We start from the raw sequence: 17743 nt of genomic DNA on the forward strand, positions 1-17743 counted from the left end.
AAATCAACTCGCGAAAGCAGAATGCTTCCGGTTAAAAAGACGGACATTGCGTTTGTCCAATGAGTGACGACCTTTGTCGACTGCAGGTACCTACCTTTTCCGTTAAAGATAATGTCATTATGTTTTTTGATTTGTTGTTGTGTTTTTTGATTTGTTGTTGTGTTTTTTGATTTGTCGTTGTGTTTTGTGATTTGTTGTTGTGTTTTTTGATTTGTTGTTGTGTTTTTTGATTTGTTGTTGTGTTTTTTTGATTTGTAATTGTGTTTTCTTATTTGTTGTTGTGTTTTCTTATTTGTGGTTGGGTTTTGTGATTTGTGGTTGTGTTTTTTGATTTGTTGTTGTGTTTTTTGATTTGTTGATGTCTTTTGTGATTTGTCGTTGTGTTTTGTGATTTGTTGTTGTGTTTTTTGATTTGTCGTTGTGTTTTGTGATTTGTTGTTGTGTTTTTTGATTTGTGGTTGTGTTTTGTGATTTGTTGTTGTGTTTTTTGATTTGTGGTTGTGTTTTTTGATTTGTTGTTGTGTTTTTTGATTTGTTGATGTGTTTTCTTATTTGTGGTTGGGTTTTGTGATTTGTGGTTGTGTTTTTTGATTTGTTGTTGTGTTTTTTGATTTGTTGATGTGTTTTCTTATTTGTTGTTGTGTTTTCTTATTTGTGGTTGGGTTTTGTGTTTTGTGGTTGTGTTTTTTGATTTGTTGTTGTGTTTTTTGATTTGTTGATGTCTTTTGTGATTTGTCGTTGTGTTTTGTGATTTGTTGTTGTGTTTTTTGATTTGTCGTTGTGTTTTGTGATTTGTTGTTGTGTTTTTTGATTTGTGGTTGTGTTTTGTGATTTGTTGTTGTGTTTTTTGATTTGTGGTTGTGTTTTTTGATTTGTTGTTGTGTTTTTTGATTTGTTGATGTGTTTTCTTATTTGTGGTTGGGTTTTGTGATTTGTGGTTGTGTTTTTTGATTTGTTGTTGTGTTTTTTGATTTGTTGATATGTTTTGTGATTTGTGGTTGTGTTTTTTGATTTGTTGTTGTGTTTTTTGATTTGTCGTTGTGTTTTGTGATTTGTCGTTGTGTTTTTTGATTTGTCGTTGTGTTTTGTGATTTGTCATTGTGTTTTGCACTTCAGGGCCACCGTAGCCATGAGTCTCATGTCGCTCAGAACAGTGCTACAAGCTACAAACATCCACAGATCACACACCAGCTACTTCCCTTGGACTGCCCCCAAGAAAGAATTCAATCAGTTGACTAAAGTGCATGTCATTTTGAGAGACAATGCAATCATTTTCTGAGATCCCAGAGCTTTAGAGACAAGGTTATTATATATTTCCTTTTAATTCTAGTGATGAGTCAGTGGACCATATTGCTCTTCAGTTTCAACAGATATACGTAATCCACTGTCATAACTGTGTCCTATCAGGGCAAAATTGAAGACAGATAAACCCCCAAACCCCCCCATCTCCTCTCCCCCCACAATCAACATACTAGTAAAGGCATTGATCTTGTAACTGAAATTCAAATGGAAATCAATGCTGATGCTATTTCTGGTTTGACAGTAGCCATGACAAGGGTACCAGACACAATGCAGTGAGAAGACTGATCTTGTGAATTATTCCACTTGAAGCTGTAAATGAGGAAAAAATGAAAACACATTAGTTGAATAAACAGTTTTGCAAATTGATATAGTTTTGATCAGGCAGCACTGAATATTGCTTACATATGCCATTGATGGTGATAGAGGTTCCTTCAATGTCAAAGCCAACTACAGTTGATGATGCATTAAACAAAACTTCTGCAATCTGAGTGGCATTAGGAACAAATGTTCTAGTAAATGCAAGCCTCATAAAAGTGATGATTGATCCATTTCTGCAGAGGGAGGGGAAATAATATTTTGTCAGATTCAAGATCAAGATAATATTCTAAAATTGTAACTTGTTCATTGTGAAAAAGTACCTGAAGGCGATGACGTTTGAAGAATGGAACGAGGATTGGAATGTATTTTTAAACAGAGGTTCAAGCTGCAGAAATAAAAACAAAGATATTTTAAAACATTTTAATGGTATATTTCACTTAAGGTCACCTCACTGTGTATGACATAAGATCATTGTGATCAGAAAATAAGATACATTTTACTTTTCTTGAGTATGGAAGATTTGATTTTGATGTTTGAGACAAACCTGTGTCGTTATAATTGAAGATCTGCTCTTAAAAGCCGGGGATGATGTATTCAGCAAATCATTTGTAAAAGAGGTGAGCAGAGATCTGAAAGTCACGTTTACAAGTATATTTGATGCAGAAGCAGGAGCTGCAGTGACAGGTGCTGCAGTGGCAGGGGCTGCAGTGGCAGGGGCTGCAGTGGCAGGTGCTGCAGTGGCTGGTGCTGCAGTGGCAGGAGCTGCAGTGGCTGGTGCTTTAGTTGTAGCTGCAACTGGAACCGGACCATCTATAAAAAATGATTGTAAAGGAATGTGTTAATGATCATTTGTGCTCAAACCAAATAGATTTCTTTATCAGAGTTGACATCAAACTAACACTGGTGTCAAATTCAAAAACCTAAAAAATTAGTCAGAGTGATATTTACTTACCCACTACTGAAACTGCATTAGAATTAAAGCTCACGTCATAGTTATTGTTATCATTTGCAGCTTGAACAAGAGTTTGAGCAACAGCACTATTCTGTGGGAGGTCTGCAGCTGGAGTAGTTTGGTTGAAAGTAATTGGAAGATCTGCTTCAACTCCGTCAGCTCGTGTTGGAACAGATCTGTATAATGATACCAAATGAGACAACACATGAGGTAATTCTGTTGCTGACTGCTAGTGAGACTTAAAATATGAAAAATATCATGTACATTTAAAAGTGTTAATCCTAAATATAAATAAATGGCCATTTATCTACATCAGAAAGACAAAGATTTTACCTGAAACCTGTCACAGAGCATTTCACAAAGAGATCACCATATTCTCTTCGGTATATGACTTCACACTGAAAAAAAGAACAGGAAGATGTAAGGACCTTTTGTTGGTTGGAAACAATTTTCTTCAGATCAAACTTTAGATAAAAAAAATTGGATTCAGGTCAACAGAACTTTACTATATGAATCACTCTCTTTGATAACTCATGGATACAACCGATGCAGTCATAAAAATGCATTACATTTTAAAACTACTCACTGTTTGTACAAGTCTTCTTTCAAGATCCTGGTATTCAGCGCTACTTTGATCATTAAGTGCACCTGTAAAAGTTTCGTTTACCAACATAACTTCAAGCATATAAACAGGTTCAGCCACTGTGGTTGTCGTTTGAGCGACAGTTGTTGGTAGAAAGACTGTGGTTGTTGGAGCAGCAGTGGTTCTTGTTTGAGCACTCGTGGTAGTTGTTGGAGCTCCTGTCGTTGTTGTTGGAGGTGCTGTTGTTGTTGTTGGAGCTGTTGTTGTTGTTGAAGCTGCTGTGGTTGTTGTTTGAGCTTCTGTTATTGTTGGAGCTCCGGTGGTTGTTGTTTGAGGAGCAGTGGTCGTTGTTGGAGCTGCTGCTTTATTTGATGGAGCTGCTGTGGATGTTGTTAGAGCTGCTTTTGTTGTTGTTTGAGGAGCAGTGGCTGTTGTTGGAGAAGATTTGTTTTTTGTTGGAGCATCTGTGGTGGTTGTTTGAACTGCCATTGTCGTTGTTAGAGCTGCTGTGGTTGTTGTTGGAGCTGCTGTTGTTATTGTTGTTGTTGGAGCGGCTGTGGTTGTTGTTGGAGCTGCTGTTGTTGTTGTTGTTGTTGTTGTTGTTGTTGGAGCTGCTGTGGATGTTGTTGGAGCTGCTTTTGTTGTTGTTTGAGGAGCAGTGGCTGTTGTTGGAGCACTTGTGGTCGTTGTTGGAGCAGCTGCTTTATTTGATTGAGCTGCTGTGGTTGTTGTTGGAGCAGCTGTGGTTGTTGTTGGAGCTGCGGTCGTGGTTGTAGGAGAAGCTGTGGTTGTTGGAGCTGCTGTGGTTGTTCTTTGAGCTGCTGTCGTCGTTGTTGAAGCTGCAGTGGTTGGTGTTGGAGCAGCTGTGGTTGTTGTTGAAGCGGCTGTGGTTGTGGTTGGAGCGGCTGTGGTTGTTGTGGGAGCAGATTTGGTTGTTGTTTGAGCTGCTGTTGTTGTTATAGGAGCTGATGTGGTTGTTGTTGGAGCTGCTGTTGTGGTTGTAGCAGCTGCTGTTGAGGTTGTTGGAGCAGCTGTGGTTGGTGTTGGAGCAGCTGTGGTTGTTGTTGGAGCTGCTGTCGTGGTTGTAGGAGCTGCCATTGTCGTTGTTAGAGCTGCTGTGGTTGTTGTTGGAGCTGCTGTTCTTATTGTTGTTGTTGGAGCAACTGTGGTTGTTAGAGAAGCTGTGGTTGTGGTTGGAGCGGCTGTGGTTGTTGTGGGAGCAGATTTGGTTGTTGTTTGAGCTGCTGTTGTTGTTATAGGAGCTGCTGTCGTCGTTGTTGGAGCTGCTGTGGTTGTTATTGGAGCTGTTGTTGTTGTTGGAGCTGCTGTGGTTGGTGTTGGAGCTGATGTGGTTGTTGTTGGAGCTGCTGTTGTGGTTGTAGCAGCTGCTGTTGAGGTTGTTGGAGCAGCTGTGGTTGGTGTTGGAGCTGCTGTCGTGGTTGTTTGAGCTGCCATTGTCGTTGTTGGAGCTGCTGTGGTTGTTGTTGGAGCTGCTGTTGTTATTGTTGTTGTTGGAGCAACTGTGGTTGTTGGAGAACTTGTGGTCGTTGTTGGAGCTGCTGCTTTATTTGATGGAGCTGCTGTTATTATAAAAGCAGCTCTGGTGGTTGTTAGAGATACTGTTGTTGTTGGAGGAGATTTTTTTTTCATTGGAGCTGCTGTTGTTGACGTTGGAGCGGCTGTGGTTGTTGGATCAGCTGTGGTTGTTGTTTGAGCTGCAGTTGTTGGTGTTGGAGCAGCTGCAGTTGTTGTTTGAGCTGCAGTTGTTGGTGTTGGAGCAGCTGTCGTTGTTGTTGGAGCTGCTCTCGTCGTTGTTGGAGCTGCTATGGTTGTTGTTGGAGCAGCTGTGGTTGTTGGTGGAGCTGCAGTGGTTGTTGTTGGAGCAGCTGTGGTTGTTGTTGGAGCTGCTGTGGTTGTTGTTGGAGCAGCTGTGGTTGTTGTTGGAGCTGCTGTCGTGGTTGTAGGAGCTGCCATTGTCGTTGTTAGAGCTGCTGTGGTTGTTAGAGAAGCTGTGGTTGTGGTTGGAGCGGCTGTGGTTGTTGTGGGAGCAGATTTGGTTGTTGTTTGAGCTGCTGTTGTTGTTATAGGAGCTGCTGTCGTCGTTGTTGGAGCTGCTGTGGTTGTTATTGGAGCTGTTGTTGTTGTTGGAGCTGCTGTGGTTGGTGTTGGAGCTGATGTGGTTGTTGTTGGAGCTGCTGTTGTGGTTGTAGCAGCTGCTGTTGAGGTTGTTGGAGCAGCTGTGGTTGGTGTTGGAGCTGCTGTCGTGGTTGTTTGAGCTGCCATTGTCGTTGTTAGAGCTGCTGTGGTTGTTGTTGGAGCTGCTGTTGTTATTGTTGTTGTTGGAGCAACTGTGGTTGTTGGAGAACTTGTGGTCGTTGTTGGAGCTGCTGCTTTATTTGATGGAGCTGCTGTTATTATAAAAGCAGCTCTGGTGGTTGTTAGAGATACTGTTGTTGTTGGAGGAGATTTTTTTTTCATTGGAGCTGCTGTTGTTGACGTTGGAGCGGCTGTGGTTGTTGGATCAGCTGTGGTTGTTGTTTGAGCTGCAGTTGTTGGTGTTGGAGCAGCTGCAGTTGTTGTTTGAGCTGCAGTTGTTGGTGTTGGAGCAGCTGTCGTTGTTGTTGGAGCTGCTCTCGTCGTTGTTGGAGCTGCTATGGTTGTTGTTGGAGCAGCTGTGGTTGTTGGTGGAGCTGCAGTGGTTGTTGTTGGAGCAGCTGTGGTTGTTGTTGGAGCTGCTGTGGTTGTTGTTGGAGCAGCTGTGGTTGTTGTTGGAGCTGCTGTGGTCGTTGTTAGAGCTACTGTGGTTGTTGTTGGAGCCAGTGTGGTTGTTGTTGTAGCTGCTGTTGTCGTTGTTGCAGCTGCTGTGGTTGGTGTTGGAGCAGCTGTGGTTGTTGTTGGAGCTGCTGTGGTTGTTGTTGGAGCAGCCATGGTGATTGTGGGAAAAGCTGTGGTTGTCGTGGGAGATGCAGTTGTTGCTGTTGGAGCAGGAGCTGCTGTAGTTGTTGTTGGAGTTGCTGTCGACATTGTTGGAGCTGCAGTGGTTGTTGTTGGAGCTGCTGTGGTTGGTGTTGGAGCTGCTGTTGTGGTTGTTGGAGCTACTGTGGTTGTTGTTGGAGCTGCTGTGGTTGGTGTTGGAACTGCTGTTGTGGTTGTTGTTGGAGCAGCTGTGGTTGTTGTGTGAGCTGCAGTTGTTGCTGTTGGAGCTGCTGTGGTTGTTGTTGGAGCTGCTGTTGTCGTTGTTGGAGCTGCTGTGGTTGTTGGAGCAGCTGTGGTTGTTGATGGAGCTGCAGTGGTTGTTGTTGGAGCAGCTGTGGTTTTTGTTGGAGCTGCTGTCGACGTTGTTGGAGCTGCAGTGGTTGTTGTTTGAGAAGCTGTGGTTGTTGGAGCTGCTGTGGTTGTTGTTGGAGCTGCTGTTGTTGTTGGAATTGCTGTGGTTGTTGGAGCAGCTATGGTTGTTGTTGGAGCTGCAGTGGTTGTTGTTGGAGCTGCTGTCGACGTTGTTGGAGCTGCAGTGGTTGTTGTTTGAGAAGCTGTGGTTGTTGGAGCTTCTGTGGTTGTTGTTGGAGCTGCTGTTGTTGTTGGAGCAGCTATGGTTGTTGTTGGAGCTGCAGTGGTTGTTGTTGGAGCTGCAGTGGTTGTTGTTGGAACAGCTGTGGTTGTTGGAGTTGCTGTGGTTGTTGTTGGAGCTGCTATGGTTGTTGTTGGAGCTGCAGTGGTTGTTGTTGGAGCTGCTGTTGTTGTTGGAGTTGCTGTGGTTGTTGTTGGAGCTGCTGTTGTTGTTGGAGCAGCTATGGTTGTTGTTGGAGCTGCTGTTGTTGTTGGAGCTGCTGTGGTTGTTGTTGGAGCAGCTATGGTTGTTGTTGGAGCTGCAGTGGTTGTTGTTGGAGCAGCTGTGGTTGTTGTTGGAGCTGCTGTGGTTGTTGTTGGAGCTGCTGTTGTTGTTGGAGCAGCTGTGGTTGTTGTTGGAGCTGCTGTGGTTGTTGTTGGAGTTGCTGTGGTTGTTCTTGGAGCTACATTGGTTGTTGTTGGAGCAGCTGTGGTTGTTGTTGGAGCAGCTGTGGTTGTTGTTGGAGCTGCCATTGTTGTTGGAGCAGCTGTGGTTGTTGTTTGAGCTGCAGTGGTTGTTGTTGGAGCAGCTGTGGTTGTTGTTGGAGCTGCTGTGGTTGTTGTTGGGGATGCTGTTGTTGTAGGAGCTGCTGTGGTTTTTGTTGAAGCTGCTGTGGTTGTTGTTGGAGCTGCTGTTGTTGTTGGAGCAGCTGTGGTTGTTGTTGGAGCTGCTGTTGTTGTAGGAGCTGCTGTTGTGGTTGTAGGAATTGCTGTTGTGGTTGTTAGAGCAGCTGTAGTTGGTTTTGGAGCTGCTGTTGTTGTCGTGTGAGCTGCAGTTGTTGCTGTTGGAGCAGCTGTGGTTGTTGTTGGAGCTGCTGTTGTCGTTGTTGGAGCTGCTGTGGTTGTTGTAGGAGCTGCTGTGGTTGTTGTTGGAGCTGCTGTGGTTGTTGCTGGAGCTACAGTGGTTGTTGTTGGAGCAGCTGTAGTTGTTGTTGGAGCAACTGTGGTTGTTGTTGGAGCAGCTGTGGTTGTTGTTGGAGCAGCTGTGGTTGTTGTGGGAGCTGCTGTGGTTGTTGTTGGAGCTGTTGTGGTTGTTGGAGCAGCTGTTGTTTTGGTTGGAGCAGCTGTGGTTGTTGTTGGTGCTGCTGTGGTTGTTGGAGCAGCTGTGGTTGTTGTTGGAGCTACTGTGGATGTTGTTAGAGCAGCTGTGGTTGTTGTTGGAGCTGCTGTGGTTGTTGTTGGGGATGCTTTTGTTATAGGAGCTGCTGTGGTTTTTGTTGGAGCTGCTGTTGTTGTTGGAGCCGCTGTGGTTGTTGTTGGAGCTGCTGTTGTTGTTGGAGCAGCTGTGGTTGTTGTTGGAGCTGCTGTGGTTGTTGTTGGAGCTGCTGTGGTTGTTCTTGGAGCTACATTGGTTGTTGTTGGAGCAGCTGTGGTTGTTGTTGGATCAGCTGTGGTTGTTGTTGGAGCTGCCATTGTTGTTGGAGCAGCTGTGGTTGTTGTTTGAGCTGCAGTGGTTGTTGTTGGAGCAGCTGTGGTTGTTGTTGGAGCTGCTGTGGTTGTTGTTGGGGATGCTGTTGTTGTAGGAGCTGCTGTGGTTTTTGTTGAAGCTGCTGTGGTTGTTGTTGGAGCTGCTGTTGTTGTTGGAGCAGCTGTGGTTGTTGTTGGAGCTGCTGTTGTTGTAGGAGCTGCTGTTGTGGTTGTAGGAATTGCTGTTGTGGTTGTTAGAGCAGCTGTAGTTGGTTTTGGAGCTGCTGTTGTTGTCGTGTGAGCTGCAGTTGTTGCTGTTGGAGCAGCTGTGGTTGTTGTTGGAGCTGCTGTTGTCGTTGTTGGAGCTGCTGTGGTTGTTGTAGGAGCTGCTGTGGTTGTTGTTGGAGCTGCTGTGGTTGTTGCTGGAGCTACAGTGGTTGTTGTTGGAGCAGCTGTAGTTGTTGTTGGAGCAACTGTGGTTGTTGTTGGAGCAGCTGTGGTTGTTGTTGGAGCAGCTGTGGTTGTTGTGGGAGCTGCTGTGGTTGTTGTTGGAGCTGTTGTGGTTGTTGGAGCAGCTGTTGTTTTGGTTGGAGCAGCTGTGGTTGTTGTTGGTGCTGCTGTGGTTGTTGGAGCAGCTGTGGTTGTTGTTGGAGCTACTGTGGATGTTGTTAGAGCAGCTGTGGTTGTTGTTGGAGCTGCTGTGGTTGTTGTTGGGGATGCTTTTGTTATAGGAGCTGCTGTGGTTTTTGTTGGAGCTGCTGTTGTTGTTGGAGCCGCTGTGGTTGTTGTTGGAGCTGCTGTTGTTGTAGGAGCTGCTGTGGTTGGTGTTGGAGCTGCTGTTGTGGTTGTAGGAATTGCTATTGTGGTTGTTAGAGCAGCTGTAGTTGGTGTTGGAGCAGCTGTGGTTGTCGTGTGAGCTGCAGTTGTTGCTGTTGCAGCTGCTGTGGTTGTTGTTGGAGCTGCTGTTGTTGTTGTTGGAGCTGCTGTGGTTGTTGTTGGAGCTGCTGTGGTTGTTGTTGGAGCTACAGTGGTTGTTGTTGGAGCAGCTGTAGTTGTTGTTGGAGCAACTGTGGTTGTTGTTGGAGCTGCCGTTGTTGTTGTTGGAGCTGCTGTTGTTGTTGGAGTTGCTGTGGTTGTTGTTGGAGCTGCTGTTGTTGTTGGAGCAGCTATGGTTGTTGTTGGAGCTGCTGTTGTTGTTGGAGCTGCTGTGGTTGTTGTTGGAGCAGCTATGGTTGTTGTTGGAGCTGCGATGGTTGTTGTTGGAGCAGCTGTGGTTGTTGTTGGAGCTGCTGTGGTTGTTGTTGGAGCTGCTGTTGTTGTTGGAGTTGCTGTGGTTGTTGTTGGAGCTGCTGTTGTTGTTGGAGCAGCTGTGGTTGTTGTTGGAGCTGCTGTGGTTGTTGTTGGAGCTGCTGTGGTTGTTCTTGGAGCTACATTGGTTGTTGTTGGAGCAGCTGTGGTTGTTGTTGGAGCAGCTGTGGTTGTTGTTGGAGCTGCCATTGTTGTTGGAGCAGCTGTGGTTGTTGTTTGAGCTGCAGTGGTTGTTGTTGGAGCAGCTGTGGTTGTTGTTGGAGCTGCTGTGGTTGTTGTTGGGGATGCTTTTGTTATAGGAGCTGCTGTGGTTTTTGTTGGAGCTGCTGTTGTTGTTGGAGCCGCTGTGGTTGTTGTTGGAGCTGCTGTTGTTGTAGGAGCTGCTGTGGTTGGTGTTGGAGCTGCTGTTGTGGTTGTAGGAATTGCTATTGTGGTTGTTAGAGCAGCTGTAGTTGGTGTTGGAGCAGCTGTGGTTGTCGTGTGAGCTGCAGTTGTTGCTGTTGCAGCTGCTGTGGTTGTTGTTGGAGCTGCTGTTGTTGTTGTTGGAGCTGCTGTGGTTGTTGTTGGAGCTGCTGTGGTTGTTGTTGGAGCTACAGTGGTTGTTGTTGGAGCAGCTGTAGTTGTTGTTGGAGCAACTGTGGTTGTTGTTGGAGCTGCCGTTGTTGTTGGAGCAGCTGTGGTTGGTGTTTGAGCTGCAGTGGTTGTTGTTGGAGAAGCTGTGGTTGTTGTTGGAGCTGCTGTGGTTGTTGTTGGAGCAGTTGTGGTTGTCGTGTGAGCTGCAGTTGTTGCTGTTGGAACTGCTGTGGTTGTTGTTGGAGCTGCTGTGGTTGTTGATGGAGCTGCAATGGTTGTTGTTGGAGCAGCTGTGGTTGTTATTGGAGCTGCTGTCGACGTTGTTGGAGCTGCAGTGGTTGTTGTTGGAGCAGCTGTGGTTGTTGTGGGAGCTGCTGTAGTTGCTGTTGGAGCTGCTGTGGTTGTTGTTGGAGCTGCTGTTGTCGTTGTTGGAGCTGCTGTGGTTGTTCTAGGAGCAGCTGTGGTTGTTGTTGGAGCTGCCGTTGTTGTTGGAGCTGCTGTGGTTGTTGTTGGAGCTGCTGTTGTTGTTGGAGCAGCTGTGGTTGTTGTTGGAGCTGCTGTTGTGGTTGTAGGAATTGCTGTTGTGGTTGTTGGAGCTGCTGTGGTTGTTGTTGGAGCTGCCGTTGTTGTTGGAGCTGCTGTTGTTGTTTGAGCTGCAGTGGTTGTTGTTTGAGCAGCTGTGGTTGTTGTTGGAGCTGCTGTTGTAGTTGTTGGAGCAACTGTGGTTGTTGTTGGAGCTGCTGTTGTCGTTGCTGGAGCTGTTGTGGTTGTTGGAGCAGCTGTGGTTGTTGTTGGAGCTGCTGTGGTTGTTGTGTGAGCTGCTGTTGTTGTTGGAGCTGCTGTCGTTGTTGGAGCAGCTGTGGTTGTTGTTGGAGCTGCTGTTGATGTCGGAGCAGCTGTGGTTGTTGTTGGAGCTACAGTGGTTGTTGTTGGAGCTGCTGTGGTTTTTGTTGGAGCTGCTGTGGTTGTTGTTGGAGCAGCTGTGGTTGTTGTTGGAGCAACTGTGGTTGTTGTTGGAGCAACTGTGGTTGTTGTTGGAGCAGTTGTGGTTGTCGTGTGAGCTGCAGTTGTTGCTGTTGGAACTGCTGTGGTTGTTAATGGAGCTGCAGTGGTTGTTGTTGGAGCAGCTGTGGTTGTTATTGGAGCTGCTGTCGACGTTGTTGGAGCTGCAGTTGTTGTTGTTGGAGCAGCTGTGGTTGTTGTGGGAGCTGCTTTAGTTGTTGTTGGAGCTGCTGTTTTTGTAGGAGCTGCTGTGGTTGGTGTTGGAGCAGCTGTGGTTGTTGTTGGAGCAGCTGTGGTTGTCGTTGGAGCGGCTGTGGTTGTTGTTGGAGAAGCTGTGGTGGTTGTGGGAAAAGCTGTGGTTGTCGTGGGAGATGCAGTTGTTGCTGTTGGAGCTGCGATGGTTGTTGTTGGAGCAGCTGTGGATGTTGTTGGAGCTGCAGTGGTTGTTTTTGGAGCAGCTGTGGTTGTTGTTAGAGCTGCTGTGGTTGTTGTTGGAGCTGCTGTTGTTATTGGAGCTGCTGTGGTTGTTGTTGGAGCTGCAGTGGTTGTTGTTGGAGCAGCTGTGGTTGTTGTTGGAGCTGCTGTGGTTGTTGTTGGAGGTGCTGTGGTTGTTGTTGGAGCAGCTGTGGTTGTTGTTGGAGCTGCAGTGGTTGTTGTTGGAGCTGCAGTGGTTGTTGGAGCCGCTGTGGTTGTTGTTGGAGCTGCTGTTATTGTAGGAGCTGCTGTGGTTGGTGTTGGAGCTGCTGTGGTGGTTGTAGGAATTGCTATTGTGGTTGTTAGAGCAGCTGTAGTTGGTGTTGGAGCAGCTGTTGTTGTCGTGTGAGCTGCAGTTGTTGCTGTTGCAGCTGCTGTGGTTGTTGTTGGAGCTGCTGTTGTCGTTGTTGGAGCTGCTGTGGTTGTTGTTGGAGCTGCTGTGGTTGTTGTTGGAGCTACAGTGGTTGTTGTTGGAGCAGCTGTAGTTGTTGTTGGAGCAACTGTGGTTGTTGTTGGAGCTGCCGTGATTGGTGTTGGAGCTGCCGTTGTTGTTGGAGCTGCTGTTGTTGGTTGAGCTGCAGTGGTTGTTGTTTGTGCTGCAGTTGTTGCTGTTGGAGCTGCTGTGGTTGTTGTTGGAGCTGCTGTTGTTGTTGTTGAAGCTGCTGTGGTTGTTGATGGAGCTGCAGTGGTTGTTGTTGGAGCAGCTGTGGTTGTTGTTGGAGCTGCTGTCGACGTTGTTTGAGCTGCAGTGGTTGTTGTTGGAGCAGCTGTGGTTGTCGTTGGAGCGGCTGTGGTTGTTGTTGGAGCTGCTGTTGTTGTTGGAACTGCTGTGGTTGTTGTTGGAGATGCTGTTGTTGTTGGAGCTGCTGTGGTTGGTGTTGGAGCTGCTGCTGTTGTTGGAGCAGCTATGGTTGTTGTTGGAGCTGCTGTTGTTGTTGGAGCAGTTGTGGTTGTTGTTTGAGCTGCAGTGGTTGTTGTTGGAGCTGCTGTTGTTGTAGGAGCTGCTGTGGTTGGTGTTGGAGATGCTGTTGTGGTTGTACGAATTGCTGTTGTGGTTGTTAGAGCAGCTGTGGTTGTCGTGTGAACTGCAGTTGTTGCTGTTGGAGCAGCTGTGGTTGTTGTTGGAGCTGCTGTTGTCGTTGTTGGAGCTGCTGTGGTTGTTGTAGGAGCAGCTGTGGTTGTTGTTGGAGCTGCCGTTTTTGTTGGAGCAGCTGTGGTTGTTGTTGGAGAAGCTGTGGTGGTTGTGAGAGCTGCAGTGGTTGTTGTTGGAGCTGCAGTGGTTGTTGTTTGAGCCGCTGTGGTTGTTGTTGGAGCTGCTGTGGTTGTTGGAGCTGCTGTGGTTGTTGTTGGAGCTGCTGTGGTTGTTGATTGAGCTGCAGTGGTTGTTGTTGGAGCAGCTGTGGTTGTTATTGGAGCTGCTGTCGACGTTGTTGGAGCTGCAATGGTTGTTGTTGGAGCAGCTGTGGTTATTATTGGAGCTGCTGTCGACGTTGTTGGAGCTGCAGTGGTTGTTGTTGGAGCAGCTGTGGTTGTTGTTGGAGCAGCTGTGGTTGTCGTGTGAGCTGCAGTTGTTGCTGTTGGAGCTGCTGTTGTCGTTGTTGGAGCTGCTGTGGTTGTTGATGGAGCTGCAGTGGTTGTTGTTGGAGCAGCTGTGGTTGTTATTGGAGCTGCTGTCGACGTTGTGGGAGCTGCTGTAGTTGTTGTTGGAGCTGCTGTTTTTGTAGGAGCTGCTGTGGTTGGTGTTGGAGCTGCTATGGATGTTTTTGGAGCTGCAGTGGTTGTTGTTGGAGCAGCTGCTGTTGTTGTTGGAGCTGCTGTGGTTGTTGTTGGAGCTGCTGTTGTTTTAGGAGCTGCTGTGGTTGTTGTTGGAGCTGCCGTTGTTGTTGGATCAGCTATTGTTGTTGTTTGAGCTGCAGTGGTTGTTGTTGGAGCAGCTGTGGCTGTTGTTGGAGCGGCTGTGGTTGTTGTTGGAGCAGCTGTGGTTGTTGATGGAGCTGCAGTGGTTGTTGTTGGAGCAGCTGTGGTTGTTGTTGAAGCTGCTGTGGTTGTTGATTGAGCTGTGGTTGTTGCTGTTGGAGCAGTTGTGGTTGTTGATTGAGCTGTGGTTGTTGTTGTTGGAGCAGCTGTGGTTGTTGCTGGAACTGCTGTTGTTGTAGGAGCTGCTGTGGTTGTTGTTGTTGGTGTTGCTGTGGTTGTTGGAGCAGCTGTGGTTGTTGTTGGAGCTGCAGTAGTTGTTGGAGCAGCTGTGGTTGTTGTTGGAGCTGCAGTGGTTGTTGGAGCAGCTGTGGTTGTTATTGGAGCAGCTGTGGTTGTTGTTGGAGCAGCTGTGGTTGTTGTTGTTGGTGCTGTTGTGGTTGTTGTTGTTGGTGCTGTTGTGGTTGTTGGAGCAGCTGTGGTTGTTGTTGGAGTTGCAGTGGTTGTTGGAGCAGCTGTGGTTGTTGTTGGAGCAGCTGTGGTTGTTGTTGGAACTGCTGTTGTTGTAGGAGCTGCTGTGGTTGTTGTTGGAGCTGCTGTGGTTGTTGTTGGAACTGCTGTTGTTGTAGGAGCTGCTGTGGTTGTTGTTGTTGGTGTTGCTGTGGTTGTTGGAGCAGCTGTGGTTGTTGGAGCTGCTGTGGTTGTTGTTGGAGCTGCTGTGGTTGTTGTTGTTGGAGCAGCTGTGGTTGTTGTTGGTGTTGCTGTGGTTGTTAGAGCAGCTGTGGTTGTTGGAGCTGCTGTGGTTGTTGTTGTTGGTGTTGCTGTGGTTGTTGGAGCAGCTGTGGTTGTTGTTGTTGGAGCAGCTGTGGTTGTTGTTGGAGCTGCTGCTGTGGTTGGTGTTGAAGCTGCTGTTGTGGTTGTTGGAGCTTCTGTGGTTGTTGTTGGAGCTGCTGTGGTTGTTGTTGGAGCAGCTGTGGTTGTTGTTGGAGCTGCTGGGGTTGTTGTTGGAGCAGCTGTGGTTGTTGTTGGAGCTGCTGTGGTTGTTGTTGGAGTTGCTGTGGTTGTTGGAGCAGCTGTGGTTGTTGTTGGAGCTTCTGTGGTTGTTGTTGGAGCTGCTGTGGTTGTTGTTGGAGCTGCTGTGGTTGTTGTTGGAGCTGCTGTGGTTGTTGTTGGAGTTGCTGTGGTTGTTGGAGCAGCTGTGGTTGTTGTTGTTGGTGCTGCTGTGGTTGTTGTTGTTGGTGCTGCTGTGGTTGTTGGAGCTGCTGTGGTTGTTGTTGGAGTTGCTGTGGTTGTTGTTGTTGGTGCTGCTGTGGTTGTTGTTGTTGGAACTGCTGTTGTTGTAGGAGCTGCTGTGGTTGTTGTTGTTGGTGCTGCTGTGGTTGTTGGAGCTGCTGTGGTTGTTGTTGTTGGAGCAGCTGTGGTTGTTGGAGCTGCTGTGGTTGTTGTTGTTGGAGCAGCTGTGGTTGTTGTTAGAGCAGCTGTGTTTTTTTTTGGAGTAGTTGTTGCTGTTGTTGCTGGAGATATTCTTAGAGCTGTTGAAGTTGTATTGAAATAATTATGATAAATACTGTATATAGAAACAACAAATATCGATAATATTTTATTTTCAAACACAAATTACATTTTTATTATTCTTTATGCTTGTGGTCCTATACCATAACTTCAGTCTTGATTGCATGAAGTAGAATATCGGGGGAGAAAGCTTGGGGAATAACTTGCTGGATTGGAATTACTGTTCTGACTTTAAACCAGTCCACCCGGTTGTAGGACTACATTTCCCTTACATTGGTCACAACCTTAATGCTAGGCCATTTACTCCCCTTTATTTTAATTTCTAAATTTTAACCAAACTTGGAGCATTGTAAGTACAGTCCTTGATTTTTGCATATAGTTGTTGAATTTTCTGAATCCTACTTTTTAATGCAAGGGCTTTCAGCCTTTCAGTAAATTTAAAAATTTGGGAACTAATAATAACAAATGGGTTTCCTTTAAAGATGTTAAGAGTTCTCTACCTGTGGCATTCGTACAATGTCGAGGTCATCGTTTTTATTTTTTTTGAATTCCATAACGTAAAAGCTCCCCATTTATTTCCCCCTTAGATTATGAATTAATGCTCTGCATTTTTGACACTTAAATTATTATTTTAATCAAGTTACAATGCAGGTAGTATATTTCTTACACTCAGCTTACCTGTTAAAATCATAATAAATGATATGATCTTTCCAACAGCCATCTTTTCTCCTTCACAGTCTATCAAAAAGAAACAGTGCAAATAATTCAGAACTTTAATCAAAAGAGAATAATGTGAAAAAGAAAATCTGTACAACATCTATCCCTTAGTAGAGTCATTGCCATTGTTAAGCTTTTTCATGAAATCATTACAACGGAAGGTTAAATAAGTAATACAATATACTAACCACGATCAAATATAAATTGAATTAACTTTTTTGTTGTGGAACTTTTTGAAAATGTTGTTTGAAATCAAACAGATAGTTAACACAATGCTTGTTGTGGGTTATTCGTCCTACTAATGAATTAATTGATTAAAGGATTTCAAGACTTTTAGGCATGAGGAAACTTTATATACCTCTCTTATCCTCTAGTTGATTTAACTCTTACATACTTCTCACATTGTATAAAAACAATTTAACTCAATATCACAGTGCAAGTTATGCATACTTTGTAATCATTCTTTTCCTTTACCACAGACTTCAAACTCTGAAAGAACTGATAAATGTTACCTTTGTCTTTTGACCAGAGTCCTTACAACTGAAGAAGAGTAAAGCTACATATTTAAATCGAGGCTTTTAGGGAGAGTGGCCATCATTTATTTATGGCCAAAAGCAAATTTTCCCTCACATATCCTTATTTCTGTTTATTTAAGCCATGGGAACACACATTCAAAATTAACTGTTAGGTTGTAAGAATTTGTGCACATAAATACACATTATGTGACAAGAAATATAAAATTAGGGGCTAATTCACAAAGTTTGTTTGGAGCCTCTCTAAGCTGTGACATAGGAAGAGAATGGGGGTCTTATTTTCTGTAAAATGTATTCCCCCTGAACTCCCAGCTATGATCTGTATGTGGACAGACAGAGTCCTTGAAGCAACAAAGAGTGGAAGTGAAGTTTTTTTTAACATTTCTCAAGTTGTCAAGTACTCACTGTTGTATTAAACTGTTATATTGAATTGAATGTAAGTAGTCTGGTGTGATTTGAGCTACAACAGTGTTTTATTAAAAACAAATACAAATGGTCACTTTAGATTTTTGGAATTTTCTAAACAATAATTGTGTAAAAATGTACAAAAGTTGAAATACAAAAAATGTACCTACCTTAAATTGTAGGATGAAGAGTTATTAATTCCCCCTCTGGATCTTTTTAGATTCTTTCTTAACTGGTGAATGAAAACTTTTTTCTTCAATTAGTCCGGTTCACGTCTGCGATTTGTAAACCTTTCACCTCGGTGACATCCATCCTGTTTTCCAACTTTAAACCAGTCCACCCGGTTGTAGGACAACATTTCCCTTACATTGGTCACAACCTTAATGCCAGGCCATTTACTCCCCTTTATTTTAATTTCTAAATTTCAACCAAACCTCGGCATTGTAAGTACAGTCCTTGATTTTTGCATATAGTTGTTGAATTTTCTAAATCCAAATTTTTAATGCAAGGCCTTTCAGCTTTTCAGTAAATTAAAAAAATTAAAGAGTTCTCTACCTGTGGCATTCTTACAATGTCGAGGTCATCGTTTTTATTTTTTATGAATTCCATGACGTAAAAGCTCACCATTTATTTCCCCCTTAGATTATGAGTTAATGCTATGTATTTTTGACACTTAATTTATTATTTTTAATCAAGTTAAAATCCAGGCAATGAAGCTCTCGCGTAAGTTCAGTAAGGAAGACTATATAATTGCCTTCACGATCGGGTCTTTCTCATTCATCTTTCTTTTTTTGCACGCTTACTCTCGTTTCCGCTGTCATTCTTGAGCTGTCATCTTCTGGGGGCTGTCATTGGTTAATCAGCTATCTCGTCAGCGATATTCACCTAACCAATGGCATGGTGTTCCGCCATTATTTTCAACCTATCATCGTACTGCTCCCCTTTTAAATATGATTCTTTCTCTCCCTTAGTCCCTTCACGCTGATGTTTCGTGCGCCCCTCCACCTCCCCAACACCGCCATCTTGCAGAACTGTATATGTTGGACATCTCACAGCAGCAGATCTATATTTGGATAGGAGCCAAGTATTTGTTGTGAACTTAAAAGGAAACAGTGTTTGCTGAGATTGGAACGTATA

At 45.0% G+C, this 17743-nt stretch overlaps 1 long non-coding RNA gene across 1 annotated transcript; it reads right to left on the reverse strand.

The window, feature by feature from the left end:
* Positions 1-2578: 2578 nt before the first annotated feature.
* LOC132958490 (uncharacterized) lies at positions 2579-3294 on the reverse strand. The gene is made up of 3 exons (XR_009666788.1): positions 3159-3294; positions 2906-2970; positions 2579-2748 (listed from the first exon to the last, which is right to left on the reverse strand). It is a non-coding gene; the product is annotated as an uncharacterized LOC132958490 (long non-coding RNA).
* Between the last annotated feature and the right edge of the window lie 14449 nt (positions 3295-17743).

The sequence above is a fragment of the Labrus mixtus genome, chromosome 23 (assembly GCF_963584025.1).
Source record: "Labrus mixtus chromosome 23, fLabMix1.1, whole genome shotgun sequence".
Lineage (NCBI taxonomy): Eukaryota > Metazoa > Chordata > Actinopteri > Labriformes > Labridae > Labrus > Labrus mixtus.